Genomic DNA, 21,240 nt, shown 5'->3' with positions numbered 1-21,240 from the left:
AAGTGAGCCGGGTCGCTCCCCCTCCCCGTACACACGTGCTGTTGCATACTTACCCAGGTGACGGACCTCTCTGTCTGCCTCATCATGAAATTCCTTCAGAAGCTCCTGCAGGTTCCCGGCTACCTCTGTTATTATGCCCGCCACTTGTTGCCTCTCTATTGCAGCAATTTGCCCCTCTAAGTGTGTCAGTCGCTGTCTAATAGTTTTTAGAACGCCGGAGTGTTTGGTCATGGCCACCCCTCGAATGAAGACTTTGAATGCCTCCCACACCGTGCGAAAGCTGTCGACTGATCCAATATTCGTTTCAAAGTAATTGTCTATTTCCTCACCTAGGTCACCCCGGAATGTCTCGTCCAGCAATGAATACGGGGGGAAACGCAACATGAATGGCGGGATCCTTAGTTTTGGGGAAATAAGTGTCAATAGTAGCGGGGAGTGGTCGGACAGCATGGGGGGTAACACCTCACAGCCGCGGACCATCTCTAGAAGGGCATGTGTGGCCATCCAGTAGTCTATCCTGGTGTGGATATCGTGGTAAGTGAAGTAGTGGGTGTAGCCCCCCTTGTCTCTGTGCCTCTCCCTCCAGACGTCCACCAACCCCAGGGGAATCATCTCTGCCTGCACTTGCAATGCCGCTGCCGCCGGACGTCTAGGCGGACCCGCAGATCTGTCCAGTTCAGTATCAAAGATCAAGTTGAAATCTCCCCCCCTAACATCTTGGTGGAATGCAACTACACACAGCGTCCAGCCACAGCAGCATAGAAATCAGGCGAGTCATAGTTAGGGCGTACACATTCATGACCACAAAATCGTGCCCCTTACCCACACATCTGCTGAACACAAACCTTCCCTCCGGGTCAGCGCACAGTGACGTGAGGTGCAATCCGGCTCTTGGGTTTACCCATGTGAGGACCCCCCGTGCATGCATGGTGAAGCTCGAGTGAGTAATGTTTCCTTGGAGCCCCTTGTAGGAGAGCATCCTACTATTGTTAGGGAGATGTGTCTCCTGCAGCAGGGCCAAGTCTATTTGGTGTCTTTGTAGGTAGTGTAGGACCCTGCGCAATTTACGATAATCGTTAAGGCCCCTGACATTCCATGTCAGTACTTTGTAGGAGAGCATCCTACTATTGTTAGGGAGATGTGTCTCCTGCAGCAGGGCCAAGTCTATTTGGTGTCTTTGTAGGTAGTGTGGGACCCTGCGCAATTTACGATAATCGTTAAAGCCCCTAATGTTCCATGTCAGTACTTTGAGGGACTCAGTAGTTTCAGTCGAGTTCCTCGGTCGTGTATTAGCCATAGTCAATGTATTGCTTCCTATCGAGGTTACCCAGAACATGTAGCAACAGCAAAGCTCCCACCAGCAAAGCAATTGTTTGGAATACAACTGTGTCCCCCCCTACCCAAGCCCCCCATTCCTGAACTCCCAAGTCCCCCCCTCCCACAGCCAACCAACCCCAACCTGGTCTGACCGAGTTCCCTGTTTCCTCCCCCCCCCCCCTCCGTACTGAAACCCAATGAAATCCCCAACCTAGACCCACTGTGGGCCGTATCTGCTGACAGCGCTAGGGCAGAGGTAGCCTAAGAAGTCCAGCTGCTGGCCGCCTCCTGCGGGCTCCAATAGTCAGTGTCATTGAATTGCCCCGTCGCCATCACCCCCCGTGCAAATGATGACAGTGGCCATTAATCGCCTAATCAGCAAAGTGTCAGGGGTCCCCCCCACCCCCAGCCCCGTAACAGTGTTCCCCAGCTGGTTTCCGCGGCATAAGGGCGGCTCTCTCCTGGTTGTCTTATGCACAAATGTCAAACTAGGGCACCCTCTAAAGTGTTCAGCCCATCATGTAAAAATCTCACCCCAGGATAGCGTGCCGGGTCCATGCGACTGGGTCAAACGAAGCACCAGGAGCGTCACCCGCTCCTCCGAGGGATCCCCATGTTGATAGTCTCACTAGTGGACCTTCCCAGCCTGCAGGCTCCTTCTCCGGGTCAGTCCTGCTCCTCCAGGTCGTTGTTGCCTCCTGCCTCCGCCGACTGGGACCCCGGGCTCCCACGTCGCTCCCTAGCCCACACCTTCAGGGACTTTTGTAGCTCCTTAGGGTCGGTGAAAAAGTGAGTGTCCTTGCCTGTTGATGCGGAGCCTTGCCGGGTACAGCATGGCGTAGTCCAAGCCAAGTTCTCGTAGCTGCTGTTTGTGCGGGGCAAAGCGCCATCTTTCCTCCTGGACTTTGGCAGTGAAATCTGGGTATAGCGAAATGTCCATTCCCTCGTACTGTAGGGGGTAGGCTGTTCTCGTTGAACACAGCCAAGCTCTGGAATGCTCTCCCCCTCTCACTTCGGTCCAACCCAGATCTGCTCTCATTCCGGAAAAAGCTGAAAACACTACTGTTCGCCAAATCCTCCGAGTCTTAACTCCTCTGCTCCGTCACATCTCTGCTTCATCTCAGCGCTTGGACGCCCGTGGGCAGCAACCGCGCTTAACAAATTTATTTTCATTTCATTTTCATTTCATTTCACTGTAGTTTCCCTTTTTCCCGGGCTGTTCTTAGGGCCGCATCCCTGTCTCTGTAATTAATTAATTTCTCTATGATCGGTCTGGGATTGGCGCCCGGGGGGGGGGGACGCGGACCAAGAGTGAGGTGGGCGCGTTCAACGATGAACATTGGCGAGAAGGTGCAGCTTGCAGGATAAAATTCGGGTAGGAAACTCTTGATCAATCGCACAGATAGCTACAGCAACATGCACATTTAGCTATAGCTACAGCACATTTACATTTACATTTACATTTACATTTACATTAACATGGTCATAGGAGATTGCCCCAATAAAGCAAACATGGCCACAAACCTTTAAAAACACCATAAAGTCAGAATGTGCATGACCACCTAGCCAATCAGGACCTAGCACATGTAGTTAAATGGTTCTCTTCATACCTGACATATGGGCACATTCATCAATAGATATAATAGCCATTGACCATTAATTTATTACTCTAAACGTAGCAACCAAAATTCCTCACCATATATTGGATGCTGGAAACCTTTTATTGCTGATTGTATTTTGTATAAAAGAAGGACACCAACAAATGTAAATTGAGACAGTGCTCACACCTGGTGTCGGCTGAACTATTTAGCAATTAGAGTCAACATTTTGGAGGGTTCCATGTACGGAGGCTCCTTTGCAGTTTAACAGTAGGACCTAAAAAAAGTCTATTTTTTTATAATCAACAATTTGTTTTACATTTCCAATATGTGCTTTCAAAGAGGGATGAAGCAAATACTTTGACATATTTTAATTACATGTAGAACTTTTGTGACCACACAATCAACACAATTGCCTTAATATTGTCATGTGTACGTAGATTCATTACTCATTTTCAGATTTTGTGCTGTAACCTCCTGAATTTATTTGGGCAGCTGAGCAATGTTACACAATTTCCTAGGCTATTAAGCTTGTGAAACCATTTCCAGTAATCTAATTTAGAGTCATAATTGTGTAAGATTTCACTATATACCTTGGGGCCCTTCCTGATTTGGCTGCAAACGTCATTCTGATTACAAAGCATGTTTTACCATGTTAGCATCAGTGGCAGAGCATTGCTAGCCAGAAATGTTTTGGGCAGACATTCCCTACATACATTTCCCCTTCTTTTTAGGTCCCTCTAAACAGATAGCTTCAGCTGTTTGGCAAGACACCTTGCAGTCACAAAGTACATTACGCACATGTTAAACTTGACAACATTAGCAATTCTTCCCCCAACTTTTAGCCTGCCTCCCTCCATTTTTCTGACCTCACTTTTGCTGGTTATAGGACTCTGAACACTTTATCAGTGATACCCAGTGATAAAGAGCATGTGCTCCCCTAAATATGGCAATATTGGTTTATCCCCAATTGGCATATTTAATATACTTATAAGTCCTTAATAAAGTAGTGAAGTGCATTATATGTGCCCAGGGACTGTAAATTAAATGCTAGCTGGCATGCTGCACTGATTGTGCCACCGACACAAGTAGCCCCTTATTCATGCCTCAGGCCTGCCACTGCAGAGCCTTTGTACACAGTTTTACGATCCCATGTCGATCTGGCAAGTAAACCCTCTTGTCAGGCCTAAAAAATTCTCCCTTTTTATACATGTGAGTTACCCAAGGCCCTGTATTACCCACAGGGCAGGGTGCAATGTATTTAAAAGGCAGGGCATGTACTTGTAAGTTTTACAAGTCTTAGTAGTGAAAAACCCCCAATTTCGTTTTTTCCCACTGCATTGCCTATCTCTTCCAAAGGAAAATATGGGGATTGCCTTATTACATCTTTTAAGTGCAATTACCAGTTGTGAAGAGAATAGACTTTTCAACTTCGGTGTCATTGGACTTACAATTTTAAATCACAACTTATGGTGAAATCAGATTTTATATTACAGTTTAGCAAATGCCACTTTTAGAAGGTTAAACGCGTAAGGGTGCCCACAAGGGATTTGGTCAACAAAAAATATTTTGTATCAGCCTATCTCTTATACAGCCATACATTTATTTGTCTGATTAAATAAATCCCATTAGCTCAGTTTATTTCTACATTTTCAATTTATATCAAAATCTGTAGAATTAGGGGTTCATTACAACAATTCAAAAGGACGTTGATAACAGATATTACTGTTGTAATATACAAAAATTAACTAGTCATCAATGCATAAATACACATCTAGATGATGTCAAATATGGAGTCTATCCCATACGTAGGATATAGATGTCTCAAACTGAATTTCACAATATCAAAAAGGAAAATTGGATTTGGCATCAACGTTTCAGTCTCTGGTTTAATATATCTGTGAGACCATCTTCAGGACACAAAGTTTGTGTGAAGATCCAAGACCCCTTGGTCTGTTAGTAGAAATCCGAAATATTGTGAGAGTGGTCTCTTCAAAGGAATGGAAGCAGATTTTGATAGGTACTATCAGGTAGTAGTCTTATTATTAAAAGCTTCAAACTCCACACGGGCCTGCCATCACACGCCACAGCTGCAAACACCAAAAATGTATTAAGAATAGCAAATTTTGGCGAATTAAGATGGTGGCCGACAGACACCGCAGATGAGTCGCTCCGCTGAGCATCTCCCCGCGTACTGAGTTTACCGATGCTGAACGGGTAAAGCCGTACAGGGAAACCCGACAGGAGCAATTGCGCTAGTTTGGAACAAAGTATCGAGTGAGAGGACCGTGAGGAATGGTCTTGAGACACCCACCTAGGGTCGTGCACGTTGTCCTGACCTACAGCCTTTGGATAAAACAGTCGCATCGCCCCTGCCGCAAGGACGTGAATCAGCTATCCTGGATCTGTGCAGGGCTGGTGCAACCTCAACTGTCGTTCCACAGCATCAAGCCCACAGTGCTGCTGCAGGCTGCGCACGTGCAGTCTCCACACCAGTCATCGGATCCAGCCTGGTACCTTCGGCTTGAGAAATCGCTCACCGCGCTGCCCTTCCCTGTGTCATCTCCATGCTGGCATTGACTTACAAGTAAGAATGACAGGGAAGGGGGTTTGTGGGGGGAAACCCAAAAATACACTTGTGATAGGGAACACTCTTTTACATTTTTACTCTTCCAACTGCTACCCGGCACAAGAAACTGGAGATTCCAGGCGGCAAGGCAAAAGTGGGGGTGAGAAGGGGGAAAAAGCAAGCTGCGCAGAGAAAAGGCCAAATTAACTGGATGCCTTAAACTCTGCCACAATTAAAAAAGGCCCCGCACGAGTAACTGGGAAACAGCAACCACTAATAACAACAAGATTTGGGGCCATTTCAAGGGACAAAACAGGGCCCTCTTCTATTTATACTACTGTTGCTGCCACAGATAGCGAGACCCATTCAGGCGAGCATGAACAAGGGGGGCCCATCCCTCCCTTGCTGGATGTTTCAGTGAGTGATTCGCGGTTTTCAGACAGTGCTACATCAACAACAGCCACTGTACTCTCTTTTCTCCCTGAGGGAAGCATTACGTAGCAGCTTGGCAGCCACAGCACGACCCTAACAAAGTAAGCCACCACAAATCCACCCTGAGGGAGCCTGTGAGATCATTTCCCCCCCATATACAACCTAGTAACCCCTTTCAGCAGGAGTATGCTCTCAAAACGCCGGACTGTCAGGACAAATTTTACTCCCTCACTGAGGCTTCTGAACTCTCAGACATAAGTATCTCTATCTCCAGCCGGAAGAAAGGCGCCAAGTTGTATAGTGGTTCTAATACTGACACTCTATGAAGCATAAGTACCTCTCAAAAAAAGAAACAACTGCTTAAAACAAAGGAGAATAAGGACCCACATGGCAATTACTTGGACACGCCCAACAAAGATGATAATACAGACCTAAAATGGGAGTATGAAGACACCTCACTCTCGTCATTCTCTAAACCTCCTGTAACCTCTGGGGGGGTCCCAAGCTGTGGGAAGTAAGTAAGTAGTGGAAGCGGTCAAAACAACGAACCAGCTTTAGCAGACATTCTACAATCGATCAGGAGTTTCCAAGCAGATGCAACGGCACATAGCTGGAGGCCGCAACTGACAGCAAAGAAACTACAAGGTGCTGTGCGCAAGGTGGGGAAGACGACGTGCACTGAAATTGTTGATCGCATGGCCTTGGTGGAACTGCGAACTGAACACCTGGAAAATTATGTTTCCTTGCTCAAAACTTAGCATGGCGAACACAAGGGCATTGTTAAATACATGGGGGTCCAGTAGGATGTTGGGCGGTGGCACCACCGAGGTGCTGGCAGTGCGGAAAAACTCCTTTTTCCGCCCGTGAGCAGCGGTACCCACGTCCGCCATATTAGTATAGCAAAACATATGTCATTTCCTGTCCGCCGCAGAGCGGCGCGCACCGTCATCAAAGTGCGCCAGCCACGTGGCGGTGTGAGCCAATGGAGACTCACCGCCCTGCGGAATGATGTTTGCCCGCTCCACAAATTAAGGTGGCCCAAACAGACAGACGCACCGCAGCAGAGACACCGCCCAGCCAGACACGGTGGAAACTCGATAGCGGAGCGCCATAGCACAGACCCGGCCGTCACCATCCGGTCATGAATGCCATGGACCCAGCCCTACATATGCATCCAGTGATGTACCTGCTACTACACTACCATCAAATGGGCCACCGCGGACGACGTCGCAGGTACGCAAATACACAAATACAACACACAACACACGGGCTGACACAGGGTCCAAGTCCACCCCAGACACCCTGCTGAGGGTCACAATACATCCACAAGGGCACCTCTACATCACCCACCTGCCAAGAAGACACCCCTCTGCATCCGGGACACACATCGACCGCGAACTAGCAGCAACGTCCCGCTCCCAGTCACGTCATCGCCGTGGTCAACACATGCGCACAATGCATAAGGCAGGGCCACTACAAGACATGGGCAGGGCACAGAGACCATAGGGACACATCACCCCTAAACACACATCAACACACAACAGCAACTCACAGGCTAGGCGCCCATCCAGTGCACCGCCATGCACAGCAATAAGCACAGGAACAAGCAAGCACAATAAACACCCTGCACCACACAACAGACAACCAGGGAGACAGTCACTGCATGAGTGGCTGACAAGGAACACACAAATCCGGTGCTAAACACACTCAAGGCTGACAATACTTCCCAGCACATACACATACCCTGGGTGTATCCACAAACAGAACACACACACAGGGAAGCCTGAACAGATGCCTGCCCAAAACTACACACAAACACCACAGGAACACACACACCCACCCCAACAGAAGCAGACAAACCCTGCCAGCCAATCTGCTGAAAGGCAATGGGAGTACAAACACAACATGAGTGCACAACCTCATCACTCATGAACAAAACACACACACACCATACCAACAATCACACAATAATTGCACCTGCACAGAACTACACTGCCACATCAAACAAACCACACATGCACATAAAAGCACAAATCAACAAACACCACAGGACATCAGGGGATGCACATCAGGCAATGCCAAGTCCACATACACACAGCACTGTATGCACAACAAGCAGTATGTGCACGACAAGCACACCAGCTACACACAGACATGATTGACACAACCTCAACACACACACCACAAATCAGTACAGCACAAAAGCAACAGCACACCCAGGAAGTGAAGCAACACCACAGCCAACAGACAGACATCCAACACAACAACAACAGGATGCACCACTCTGGGATACAAGAGCACAACCAGCTACACCAGAGCACCGGGCAGCTCATAAATCGAATTGCATGTCAGTAGCCGACATGTAAGGGGTGTACCATGCACAAATAGAGGGAGTCCGGACCCACAATGGCTAGGCACAAGTGGCACACATAGGGGATGGCATCACATCACACACCATGCCATACAGGAGGAAAAAAGGCACCATGTGCCTGCAATGCATGAGAAAGTCAAACACAATGCCAGTTAGGAGCAGCAGGGCCACACAATCTACACAAACACACATAACGCACATTGATGATCAAAGAAACACAACACTGATGTGCAAGTCACACACTTTGCACACTCATAAGTGACCAAAACAACAAGGAGGAGTCACACAGAACTGCATGGACACACCAACACACTGCACAGTGCACAACAGACAACTCACACAAGTGCATACAATCATTTACACTGGGCAGGACAATCCAAAAAACAGTCACACAACTCCTGGGTGACACATGTGTGGCTATCAAAATCCAGGGGAACACACCCATCCACACCCACTACAAAGTCACACCCTTTACACTGCACACCTCTTGACTACCCAAGAGCACACATCTCATGTAGGCTGTGGGAACAGGACTAAGGGCCAACACAGGATGACCATACACATACACATACACATATATACACATACACAGCTGGACACACATACATCATGACAGTGCCCAGCCTGCATGCAAACCTGTGCACAGCATCACACACTGTGCTGGCTATGTACCCCAACATGACATGGCAACAACGTAGCAAACCACTAAAAAGGGAACTGCATGACAGGTAAAAGAGCCAACACAGATAACACTGGATTAAAGACCATGTCACCCCTGTTTAAAATGTGATGCGGCCAAAGAGCTTGGTAATGTTTAAGTGACACATAGAGCATGGGGCACTGGCAACCAAATGCACACACCAAAATAATTTTAATCAGCAAGGACACAGACGAAACAGACAACAGGAGTAACTGTCTTTATTCACATATTGCACAGATGTGACAGTAGAACAACAGATGTAAAGATTCCCTTTTCATATGTTTTTCAGTAAGGAGACTGCAGTCTCTAAGGGATCTAAATCAAAGAGAGGGGGTGAAACACTAAGTTGTATCTAAGGTTGTGTAAGGATTGACAAATTTACAATTTCAACAAGATAAAATAATTTCAAACATTTGAATCATAAGTCAAGTAGAGCCAATGAGAATGTGAAGACAAAGGGATTTATCAAATATATCTCCGAGATTTATTATCTATTTATACAAATATTGTTGATTAAAAACATCACATTTATTCATAAAAAATATTTCATGATTTAAAAACAATATATAATTCAACAAAGAAAAATATGTCGACGCGGCGTTTCGGTAATATAGATGGTCACCTTCTTCAGGACAATTTTTCAATTAAAACAACTCTAAATTTAAGACAAAAGTATAAAATACTTGTTACAAAAGCTGGAATTTATTCATATTCGTTTTTCACAACAATCAACATTTCATAAATTGAACACACTATGATCCCCACATTCTCCTCATCATTTTCCAGTTACTCTTATAAAGCTTTCTAGATTGTTTTTTATTATATGCAAAACATTTCATTTCAATATTAGGTGATACATTTCTCTTATTCCCATAGTACAGGCCTATACAATATTTGTTAATCCAAAAACCTTCTTGTGTTCACCCTCTTCTCTGGGGTCCCCACACAAGTTATTATTGTTTTGTTGGGACTGACTTCATCCTACCATCAAGTCCCTGTGCGCTTCTATGGTTGAGCTATTGGGTGATCTTGCTCATTCTTTACTTATTATGAGATATCTGGGTGGGTTACTCTACCACCATGCCTGATCATCAATCACTGTAGGTATTTATGGGTGGTTCTACCATTCCAAACACACACTAAAATTTAATTTGCAAGGTATACACAGTACATACCTGAATGAGCTGCTGGAAAGTCGCTTTAATCAGTGGGCGATTTCAAGCTTTGACAATTTTTACATCATTTCTAAAAATTGAAGAAACAGGCTCATCAGACAGAGAATTATATACTGTTGGTAGATTGCTCTGCTTAGTTCTTAGGAATTTACCTTATTCTTATGACGGTTATTCTTAGTAGAAGAAGTTTTTCTTTTCTTCTTTTATTACAGGCCCTCTAGATGATTCCTCAATGCTCACTGTTTAAGAACGGCATTATTTAGTTACATCCTCTTTTGATACAAACCACAATCATCGTTATGTATTTCAAACATCCTGGTTTTTTCTTGTGTTACAGCCTTATTCTGTATACTATCTTTACATCATTTTTAAATTCATAAATTATTAATTATTTTCTCGGAATTTAACTTCCACGGATTGATCTTTGAACTATTCAAGGGGGCTATGGCACCTTCGTTGTTTACTGTAGCTAGCCTTCCCAAGTCCTATCTCATCGATGTTTTGTTCAAGGGTGTTCCCTTTTGCTTGATATGTTAAAGGCTACATTTACATATTACCCTGTGTGTTTTTACTTCAATCGGTTGGCCAATGCCTATTTATTTGGGTTGTTTAATTAAAAATTGGCAAACCTAGTTTTTAAGAAACACCAAAAATGTTTAGATCCATTACCTTAATGGTTCTTGTTCTAATCCTTGGAAGGACGGCCGTTTGGTTATTGCTACAGACAGTAGAGTTTTCTTGCTAAGGGGAAAGGAGGGTCTGTATTAGCTACTGTTTTATTCTGCTCATATTAAGAGTCTAGTTCCGTTTTGCTCTGTTTCTATCTTACCTGACATCTCTGTATGGGCAGTGTAAACTTTTGCTTGCTTTCTAGTTGGTCCAGCTCCACTTTGCTTGTAGCGGTGCTTTGCTTCAATTTCTATAAAGTCAAAGGGGTGCATGTAGCATTTCGTTTATCGTTTACTAGAAATGTGGGTCTCTTAAGCTAAAGATTATCTCAGGGTCGCATTATTACTTACTTGGCTTCCTTGTCTCTCCTTCCAAAAACAAAGACTTCACAGACCGTCCTTTAGGGCTGTAATGGCATTGCTCACCCTGGGCTTTGCTTTTATCCCTCTCTTAATTGATTGTTAGGCATTCGATCTCTTGCACCTGTGGTTTCACTCCCCGCTCCGAACGGTGTTGGAGTGGCGGCCATCTTATACTAGCTTAAAATGGCTTGAGTCGTATGAGCCCCACGTTTACGACTTAATCATCGGGTGCTCATTGTAATATTTGTTCTTGCTTCTCTAATCTTAACCATTTAGGGACACAAGTGTATTTAGATTTTCAATATATAACTAGTTAATCCGAAATGGGATAGTCTCTCCGGTCTTAAACAAAATTGCGGTGGCCATCTTTTAGTAATGGACATCAGTCCTCCAGCAGCGTTGGAGCGGCGGCCATCTTGTGATGGCTTTGGATAGCTTACGTCTAATGGGCATCTCCTTTTTATCTTTATTCAATGGGACTTCCTCGTAGTTTTTCCCATTGCTTTTTAATTCATGTTTATTCATGGACATAATTATGATATCGTATCTAGTTTGTCTTATTAATTCAAGGTAAGGGAACATTTCGAGTTTTCATCTCCGATTTATCAGAATTGGGGCGGACATCTTGTGATGACAAAAGTCGCCGTTTCCCTCCTGTTTGGAACTGTTATTTGTATCATATTTGTTTATTCGCTGTTCATAGTTATTGATCACTGATAGAGTTCTATTGTTTATTTAAAGCAATATATTCACTTCCGTGAGTACTCTAGAAGGAATACCTTTTGTATATAGCTATACAACACAATATTAATTCTTTTCAGGATTAGACTATTCTGTCCCATTCTTCTCGACTATTTAGTCCGCTCCTAAAGGTGTCAAATTTTGACATATAATATGGCTCTCTCTTTTTGCATTTCGCCTCCAGGTCACCCCCTCTGGGGTTCAGTGTCACTACCTCAACAATCCACCACTGTAGTTCAACAACAGTATGTTTTTTCGATTCCCAATGTTCCACTAGGGGGGGATTTGTACTTTTTTGCGGATTGCGGATTTGACCTCATTGAGCCTCAGTCTAATTTCTCTTGACGCTTCCCCTATATAGGCTTTTTGGCAGTTACCCTGAATCATGTAAACTACATTCTGGGTTCTGCAATTTACTAGATTCTTTTGGTAATGGTTGACTCCATTGTAGGTTATTTTGGAACCTTTGATAATTAAACTGCAATTTTTGCAGGAACCAGATGGGTAGTTTCCCATAGGTGTTGTACCATCTTTGGTTTCAATATTATTTCTTTTGCTCTTGTCTGGATATGTATGTACTAGACAGTTTTTAATTGTTTTATTGCGTCTGAATGCAAATATTGGCTTTGGTAAGGGTATAGAATTCGGGTTTTGGAGCGGGTTCCAATTTCTATTTATAAGGTTCTTAATTGTATTACTTATGTTGGAGAAGTTGGTTACACATACTAGTTGTTGATCTTTTGCTTGGTCTTGTATTTTTGATTCAAATAGACAATCTCTATTGAACTATTTTGCTCTTTTGTGGGCTTTCTTAATCATTTTCTTTGGATAGCCCCTTTCCAGAAATGTATTTGTTAGAGTTTGGGCATATTTTTCAAATTCATGTTTATCCGTGAATTCCATTTTACCCTTAGGAATTGTCCGAAGGGCATGTTATTTTTTTGGGTTGCAGGCCGTTGGCTACCATAATGCAACATTGTGTTGCGGTCCATGGGTTTACTGAATAGTTCCACTTTTAAAGTTCCATCTACATGTTTAATTTTAATATCTAGAAAGTCACAGCTTTGGTTGCTGTATGTGGAGGTGACTTTAACATTTTTATTTCCTAAATTTATCCGTTCGATGAACATTTTAAGATCATCTTCACTCCCTGTCCATATACAGAAAACATCATCAATGAAACAGGACCACATTCTTATATTTTCAAAGAATGGGGCCATTTCATCTAATATATGTTTTTCTTCAAAGGCTGCTACATAAAGACACGCAAGGCTCGGCGCACACGTAGCACCCATGCTTGTGCCTTTGGTTTGTTTAAAAAATTCTTCTTTGAATAGAAAAATATTGTTTTTTAAAATAATCTCTATACAGTCTACTATAAATCTAGTATGATCAGACAGCTCTTCTTCTTCTCCTCTTAGAAGATTTTCTATCATTATCTTGGTATCATTTTGTGGAATATTTGTGTATAGTGCCTCTAAATCTAAGGTCACTAGCCACTCACTGTCTGCATTGAAAGGTTTATTCTCTACCTTGCTGATCATGTCGGTTGTGTCCTTTATGTATGCTTGTTGGCGGCTCACTATTGGCTGGATGAATATATCTACATATTGGCTCAGAGGTTCTGTTAGTGAATTTAAACTTGAGACTATGGGCCTCATGGGTGGATCAATGATGTTTTTGTGTACTTTTGGGAGGCCATATATGGCAGGTATTACTGTTGTATCATTTCTCATGTAATTGAATTCTTCTTGATTTATCACCTCGTCTTCCAAAGCAAAGTTTAACGTATCCCTTATTATTGACTTTAATTCTAACCATTCTTGCCTATTGGATGATACATAGTGTTCAGGATTCCTGAGCATGTTTTTCATTTTATTCTCATAACATTCCGTATCCATGATGACAATGCTGCCACCTTTGTCACCAGGTTTTATTGTTATATCTTTACATTCTTGTAGGGCTCCTAGAGCTATTTTCTCTTTCTTGGTTAGGTTATGTTTAATCCAGGGTTTTTGTTTAAGTAGATCTTCCAAGCCTTTCTCTATTACCTTTTCAAAAATGTCAACTTCTTTGCTAACCATAGCACCAGTGGGCATCCATTTGGATTTGGGTCTAAGACCTGATTTGTTGTCAACAATTGTTTTCTCTTCACCTTCAAAACATTTTTTTAACCTTATTTTTCTAAAAAAGCTTTTGATGTCTCTTTCCAAATTGAATTTATCTACTGGTCCTGAAATTGCAAATCCTAAACCTTTTCAAGTACCCTAATTTCATCTATGTCTAGAGTCCTACCAGAAAGATTAATAACCGCAGCTTTGGGGTTTAATCCCAGTTCTTTTGGCTTCGGGTTTTCATGTAGGGACGTGCTTGCCCTTGGTTCCTGGGATAGAAATTCCTCCCCCTTGCTCGTCCTCTTGGATTTGTATTCTGATTTGCTTTCCGCCTGTCTAAAAAAGGCAGGCTCTCTCTGTTAGTTTTACTGCTGCTCTCAGTTTCTCTAGGACCAGAGTTTTCTGAGTTTGTTTCGTGTTTGGAATCAGTACTGGTATAAGAGGTGTTATATTGGAACTACTCTTTTTGTTTGTCTTTTTGGAGGTAAGGGTAAGTTAGTTCAGGTCTATATTTGTCTACTTCTTTTCTGCATTTATTACTGTTTTTGTTTGTTAAATAGTCCCTGTATCCATCCAGGTCCCCCTCTATTTCTTCTAACTTACTCTTCGCATCTTCCAGTGAAGTGTTTTCTCTTAGTTTCTTTTCCATCTCCTTTAGTTCTTGTTTCTCGATAATTAGTGTCGCATGTGCAGTTTCTATTATTAGTAATAACCAGTCCCTACTGCATCTATTTGCAATGAACGTCCATGTCTCAATGAATTTATGATTTTTTGTAAAAAGGCTCGGTTCGTTCCTTATTTGTAAGCCTTTCGGAATTATTCCTTTTTTGCAGTACTCTACTAGAAAGTCTGCATGTAATTCTGTCCGAATTACCTTCTTTTTTAAACTCCACAATTCTTTCCATTTTTCCTCCTCACTGTCTGATATTATTACAGTGCTGGTGGTTTTAGTCTGACCATTTATTAGTTTATTAAAATGGTCCTCGGAAAAACTTAAGACTTTAAATTGGTCCATCTTTTACTTAGGACTGCTGCACTTTATGGTGCCCCTCGCTTTTACTTTAGAGGTTGAGGTGAACACTCCTCAGTTAACAAACTGTGCTGTTGACAATGTAAAAGTTTTTAAGGAGAAACCCTTTTATGAAAAGGGAGGGGTTAAGTACTATGATAAATCCCTTTGTCTTCACATTCTCATTCACTCTACTTGACTTATGATTCAAATGTTTGAAATTAATTTATCTTGTTGAAATTGTAAATTTGTCAATCCTTCACAACCTTAGATACAACTTAGTGTTTCACCCCCTCTCTTTGATTTAGATCCCTTAGAGACTGCAGTCTCCTTACTATAAAACATATGAAAAGGGAATCTTTACATTTGTTTCATAGTACTTAACCCCTCCCTTTTCATAAAAGGGTTTCTCCTTAAAAACATTTTCACAGTAGAGCAACAGTACACAAGAGCAAGGTACAAAATGCTGATCAAATGCAAGATAATCTGCACAAGCAAACTACAAACAGGAAGGCGAGTGGGCTTGGCACAGGGTAGAGTTCAACACAGCAGAGCAACAGGGCCAGTGTCCAGGGCAGGTGTCACAGCAAGTACATGAGAGGCTGCACGGGGGAGACTCCAACACAGCAGAGCAACAGGGCCATTGCCCATGTACAGGTGAGAGTCCAACACAGCAGAGCAACATGGCCAGTGTCCAGGGCAGGTGGCACTGCAAGTACATGAGAGGCTGCACAGGGGAGATTCCAACACAGCAGAGCAACAGGGCCAGTGCCCATGGCACAGGTGAGAGTCCAACACAGCAGAGCAACAGGGCCAGTGTCCAGGGCAGGTGGCACAGCAAGTACATGAGAGGCTGCATAGGGGAGACTCCAACACAGCAGAGCAACAGGGCCAGTGTCCATGGCACAGGTGAGAGTACAACACAGCAGAGCAACAGGGCCAGTGTCCATGGCACAGGGGAGAGTACAACACAGCAGAGCAACAGGGCCAGTGTCCATGGCACAAGTGAGAGTGCAACACAGCAGAGCAACAGGGCCAGTGTCCAGGGTGCAGGGGAGAGTACGACACACCCAGGTAGCAGACTATGGGCAGGACAAGTACACCTGTATGGTAGACAGGTGTATGAGGGGAACTGCCACTCACATTTGGCTGTCGGGTGGACTTGGAGCTGTCTGTGTGTCGGGGTCAATGGGGAACACTTGACTGGGGAGACAGAGAAGCCGGTGATGTAGGGCTATCAGTCGTTTGGCAAGCTGGAGGGCTGTTTGGACCAGGTGGTATAGTGGCACGTGGAGGTGGAGTCATGCAGACCTGTGACACAGTGTGGGTGGGAGAGGTTGGAGTGGTGCCCTTCCACTTTTTGGGAATACAAAATGGCTTCCCTGTCTTGGGGTTAAACGGAACTGGTAATGACACAGCAGGCACACACACCAACTGTCCCGCATCAGGTGCAGACACTGGCACTCCCTCTGGTGACATGCTGGATCCTGCGGAACGCTTTGTCTGGCTACGCCTTTGGACCACCTTCCCCTGGTGGCCAGGTGTCCCATCTACAGTGCCCTCCTTTGCTACTTTGCCAGAGGTGGCCCCTACAGTGCCCTCCTTTGCCTCTTTGCCAGGGGTGGGCCCTACAGTGCCCTCCTCCACCTGCTTTACTCGGCTTGGAATTGGAGTTGATGTTGTGGGGGGATGTGGCCCTGTGCCCTTCTTAGGTGTACCCTTGCTATACAACACCTCCTCAGTGGGCACAGACACTGCACACCTAGCTCTGCGTGAAGATTTATGGGCAGGAGAGTCCTTTGCTGGTGATGCCTCATAGGTATGTGAGCCTGATGTCAGCCTCATTGCTTTTTCAGCCTTGCTCTTCCCTGACGGGCTCTTGTCTTTGCATTCTGGGCTGGCTCTGCTCTTCTGTGGGGATGGTGTCTGTGGGCGAGACCGTTTGGGTTGTGTCTGCTTTGTGCTCTTTTTGCTTATCGTGTCTGTGATGCATGCAAAACCGTGGTCACTGTCCTCTGATGTGGCCACTGACTGGAGGGTGGACAAAGGCACCTGAGCATGTGCCTGTTGGAGGGCAGACGTCACTGCGGATGACAAAGCTTGGACTGTACGGTGGAGCCCACCCACGTCAGAGTGTATGCCTTCCATGTAGGCAACCACCTTCCCTAATTTCTTGTCATGGTCTCTGAAGGCATTGAGCAGGGCCGTCTGGCCCACACAAAGCTGGTGCAGGAGATCTACAGACTCAGCACTGAGGGCAGCAGGAGGGACAGGTGCAGGGTCAGCGGTGCCAGGTGTGAATGTAACTCGTCCCCTCTTACTGACACGGACACGGGCAGCACCTAAGGAGGTGGATGAGAGGCTGGGCACTGGCCGCTTTGTGGTAGATGATGTTGCAGACTCCACATCCCCTGTGCCTGACAACATAAATGCATCACCGCTTGCATCAGATGATGTAGTACTCTTTGTCTCAGCCACGGATTCCTCCTGCATACTCCTGTCCCCTTCAGATGCGCTGGTGAGCTCTGTGTCACTGGCCTCCGGTGCAGCTGTAGTGATACTCTCGCCACCACTGGTTTCCGGCTCCCATTCCTCCCTGCCCACTGGCGATTCTGCATGAGAGAGAGATGCAGGGTTTTATAAATGATATCATCAAGACAAAGCAATCCAAACAATGCATACAGGGGATGCCTAAATCAACATGGTGACCACCACACCCTGCAATCACATTGCAGCAACACACTACATACCACAACCATGCCTGCAACACTGAATAGCTGCCATGACTGAGCCATGTTGATGTCACACAGCACAACACCTTGCAAGTGGATGAAGTGTACCAGACACACAACTTGCCATTCCCACACCTATCATGTCCCAACACTCATTGCCACTGACAGGCCTTCAGGGAACCGGTGGGGACAACACACACACCTATTAGGACATGACAGTCCACAATACCAAGTAGGCCATACCAAGCACCATGTGGTACTCTGGGGCACCTTGTTGTCAGACGTGTGACCCTCAACGATCATGGTGCATGCAAAGTAGGAATACATGAACTCACACTCAGATAGTGGACCCTTCTGTTCACCCCCTAATAGATTCCCCACACTATCCCAATGCAGAATGACCATGTGGATCCTAACACACCTTGCTATGATAAAGCACAGCAGGGAGTATTAGCCTTGTAAGGGCTGTTTGGCACAATGCCTGACACTAGCACACATCCCTGCAGCCGGTCACATGACACATCACAGCACCACCCCACGAACATCGCATTGCTCACCGCTGCCACAGGCCATGTACACATGCATCCGCTCCCAGTCACCCTCCCCAATTACTCACCCCTGTCTTGCTGGCGATGCTCCTTCAGATGTGCATTCTACTCCGGATTAGTCACTGCCAATATGCGGACCCTAGGGCTCGTACCTTTGCAGCAATGGCCGTCCACACTGCCTTACGCTGGTGTACCTTGAGCTGCAGGTATGAGAGAAAAGTAGGGTAAATGACCAGTTACACAGTGGCATGTACCAACTTCTATCAGAACAGTAGCAATACACAGACTCAGGACCAATTGTAATCCCCCTACATACCACACAGGGGCAGGGGAACACCTCAAAAGGGCCCTCTGCATGGCCCAAATAGATATTATTGCATGCATACATGAGGGCGTAGAGGCAACATGCTAATCACACACACATGCAGGAGTACAGCACTGAGCCCCCTCATTGGGTCGCAGACATCACTTGTCCCATGCATGTCTGACACACCCCCTGTCCAACAGCACCCTCAATGATAACTCACCACTACATTGGGGCCACCATACAGTCTTGGGTACTGTGCCAGCACCTCATCCACTAGGACCTCCAGCTCCTCGCTTGTGAATGGACTGGCACAGATCTTCTCTGTTATTGCCATCCCTGTGGACATGAAACACCTGTGGTTGAAGTGAGTGGTGAGGGGTCCCAGGCAGCAGGCACTTGAAGCAGCAGCAGGAGAGGGTCCCAGGCAGCAGCAGGAGAGGGTCCCAGGCAGCAGGCACTTGAGGCAGCAGCAGGAGAGGGTCCCAAGCAGCAGCAGGAGAGGGTCCCAGGCAGCAGGCTCTGTGAGCAGTGGAACTGTGAGGCTCACTCCCAAAGATTTATAGCCCCCTGGGCTCGTTTGTGAGGTGCAAAGCTGCAATTATTGGTTGTCCAGGTCTGCCTCATTCAAAAGCATACAATGACCGCCTCCGTGGTGGCAGAGCATGCCTTCCGCGATTTTCAAAGCTGCATCATGCCACCGCAAACCTCGCTCCCATTGGCTGTAGGCAATGCTCCATGTCGGTGAAGCTCCGCAGGGGTCATTCGGTAGCTATAGCGATTTGGGAGGTGCAGCATGCCTACCGCCATGTACCCATGCCAATGTCTACCGCACTTGTGAAGCGGGTGGTTCTGATGTCACACAGCCGTGGACAGGCGGTAGCTACCGCGATTTTGGCCACATGCAATGGCAAATTCCATTGTGAACTCTGCATCAGTACACAGCAGCAACATGTTTAATGGCACATCATTGTGCACACAATGCCATTATTATATATAATGCGCAGGTGGTCGCACGTTATGTCTGACGCACATTGGTCTGTGGTCCCTGCAATGTCAGAGATGCATTTGATGGTCGATGATGCTTGACAGTGTTAAGCTGTTGTCAATGATGTGTGACAAATCAATGTGTTGTGGGTCAGTGCTTGTCTCACTGTATGGTGTTGATACTTACTTGTGCTACCATATCAGCCCAGGTACACGAGTTTACCAGCTACTGTGATTATTGGGCTCTTGATGTGTGCCAGCTTCACATGATGCATTGAGGTGTGACAGGTACAGCAGATGGGTATGAGGCATTCATGGTCATCTTACACACTTTTGTGGATGGTACGGTATGAGGCATGCACATGTGGAATATGGTGTTCAGTATGTGTGCATTCCCATTAACCTATGTGTTTTTTGTGGCACCTGTGTATGAGTGAATGAATTTATTGTATAGTTAATAAAAACCATTACAAAAATAAAAATGCATTAGTTTAAATTTGGTCAGTATACATGCCTGTTTTAAAAAAACATTAATAACTATTTATATTCATAAAATATCAGATGTAAGAATATTACTGAACTACATTATACAATTTCCTATTTGTTCTATACAAAATAGCTCTTATTTCAGGAGCTCAATATCAAATTACATCGGTCCATTTGCTAGTGTAAAATGATTCGCACAGCTCTTCCTACTCAGGATCAAAGTTGATTTGGGTCGATCTACTGCGAGTTATGTGAAGCCATAGAATGGCGTGTGACGGCTGGTGCAATTACTTGCGTGAGAGTAGCAAAAGTTCTTATAGCCTCTTAACGTTATGTCTTGATCTGAATTTTTAACAACCCTTTTCAATGACACCTCTTTTGCTCTCAAAGTTCATAACAAACTTGACTGATCTGCAGATAAATTGTGGATCCGCTGTACACAAAACTTGTATAATGGCAGTTCGACAAGTACGTATTCCATAGTCATTAAATTTTTCCTTTAACCAGCGCCGTCGTTCCTCGTCCAATGTTGGACAGATGCAAAATAGGTGGATGAGGTCTTGTTTTGTGGCACCACATAAGTCACACTCCTTGGTGTCCGGTTTCATCCAAGCTGGTTGATCTGCATTTGTCGGCAGGTTTCCCATCCTTAAACTAAGGTATTTCAGTTTGATAAATGATGAAAAGGATGCCCCAAAATAAACTGCGGGTTTGAGCATAGTGTATGACTGAATTATCATCCAGGCATGTGCGCGGTGACTAAAGATTGACTTGTCATTAGTCAGAGAATGCCTGTTTGCCGCCTTTTTAAGTACTTGCTTGAACGATGATACCGGTAGCTTAGTTTGCCACAATGATGCAAGTTCGGTAGTATCAAGGGACAGATTTAAAAACTTGGTGTACTGGGAATTGGGACTATTTTGCATTGCCTCCCACGTAGCAGAATTGATCTCTGTTTGCCTGTTCATCCAGATGTCATACCAGAACTTAATGGTCTCATACTTTTTTTGCAGATCTTGGGATTGTAGGCCAAACTCGAGTCGGACCTGTGCCAGAGAGGCATTATACGGTAATCTGAATATACGCTTGTAGACTCTAGTTTGAATCTTGTCTAATTGTTGTGCAC

This window comes from Lissotriton vulgaris, chromosome 7, assembly GCF_964263255.1.
Source record: "Lissotriton vulgaris chromosome 7, aLisVul1.2, whole genome shotgun sequence".
In the NCBI taxonomy this organism is placed as follows: domain Eukaryota; kingdom Metazoa; phylum Chordata; class Amphibia; order Caudata; family Salamandridae; genus Lissotriton; species Lissotriton vulgaris.
Note: the sequence above shows the minus strand (reverse complement) of the source record.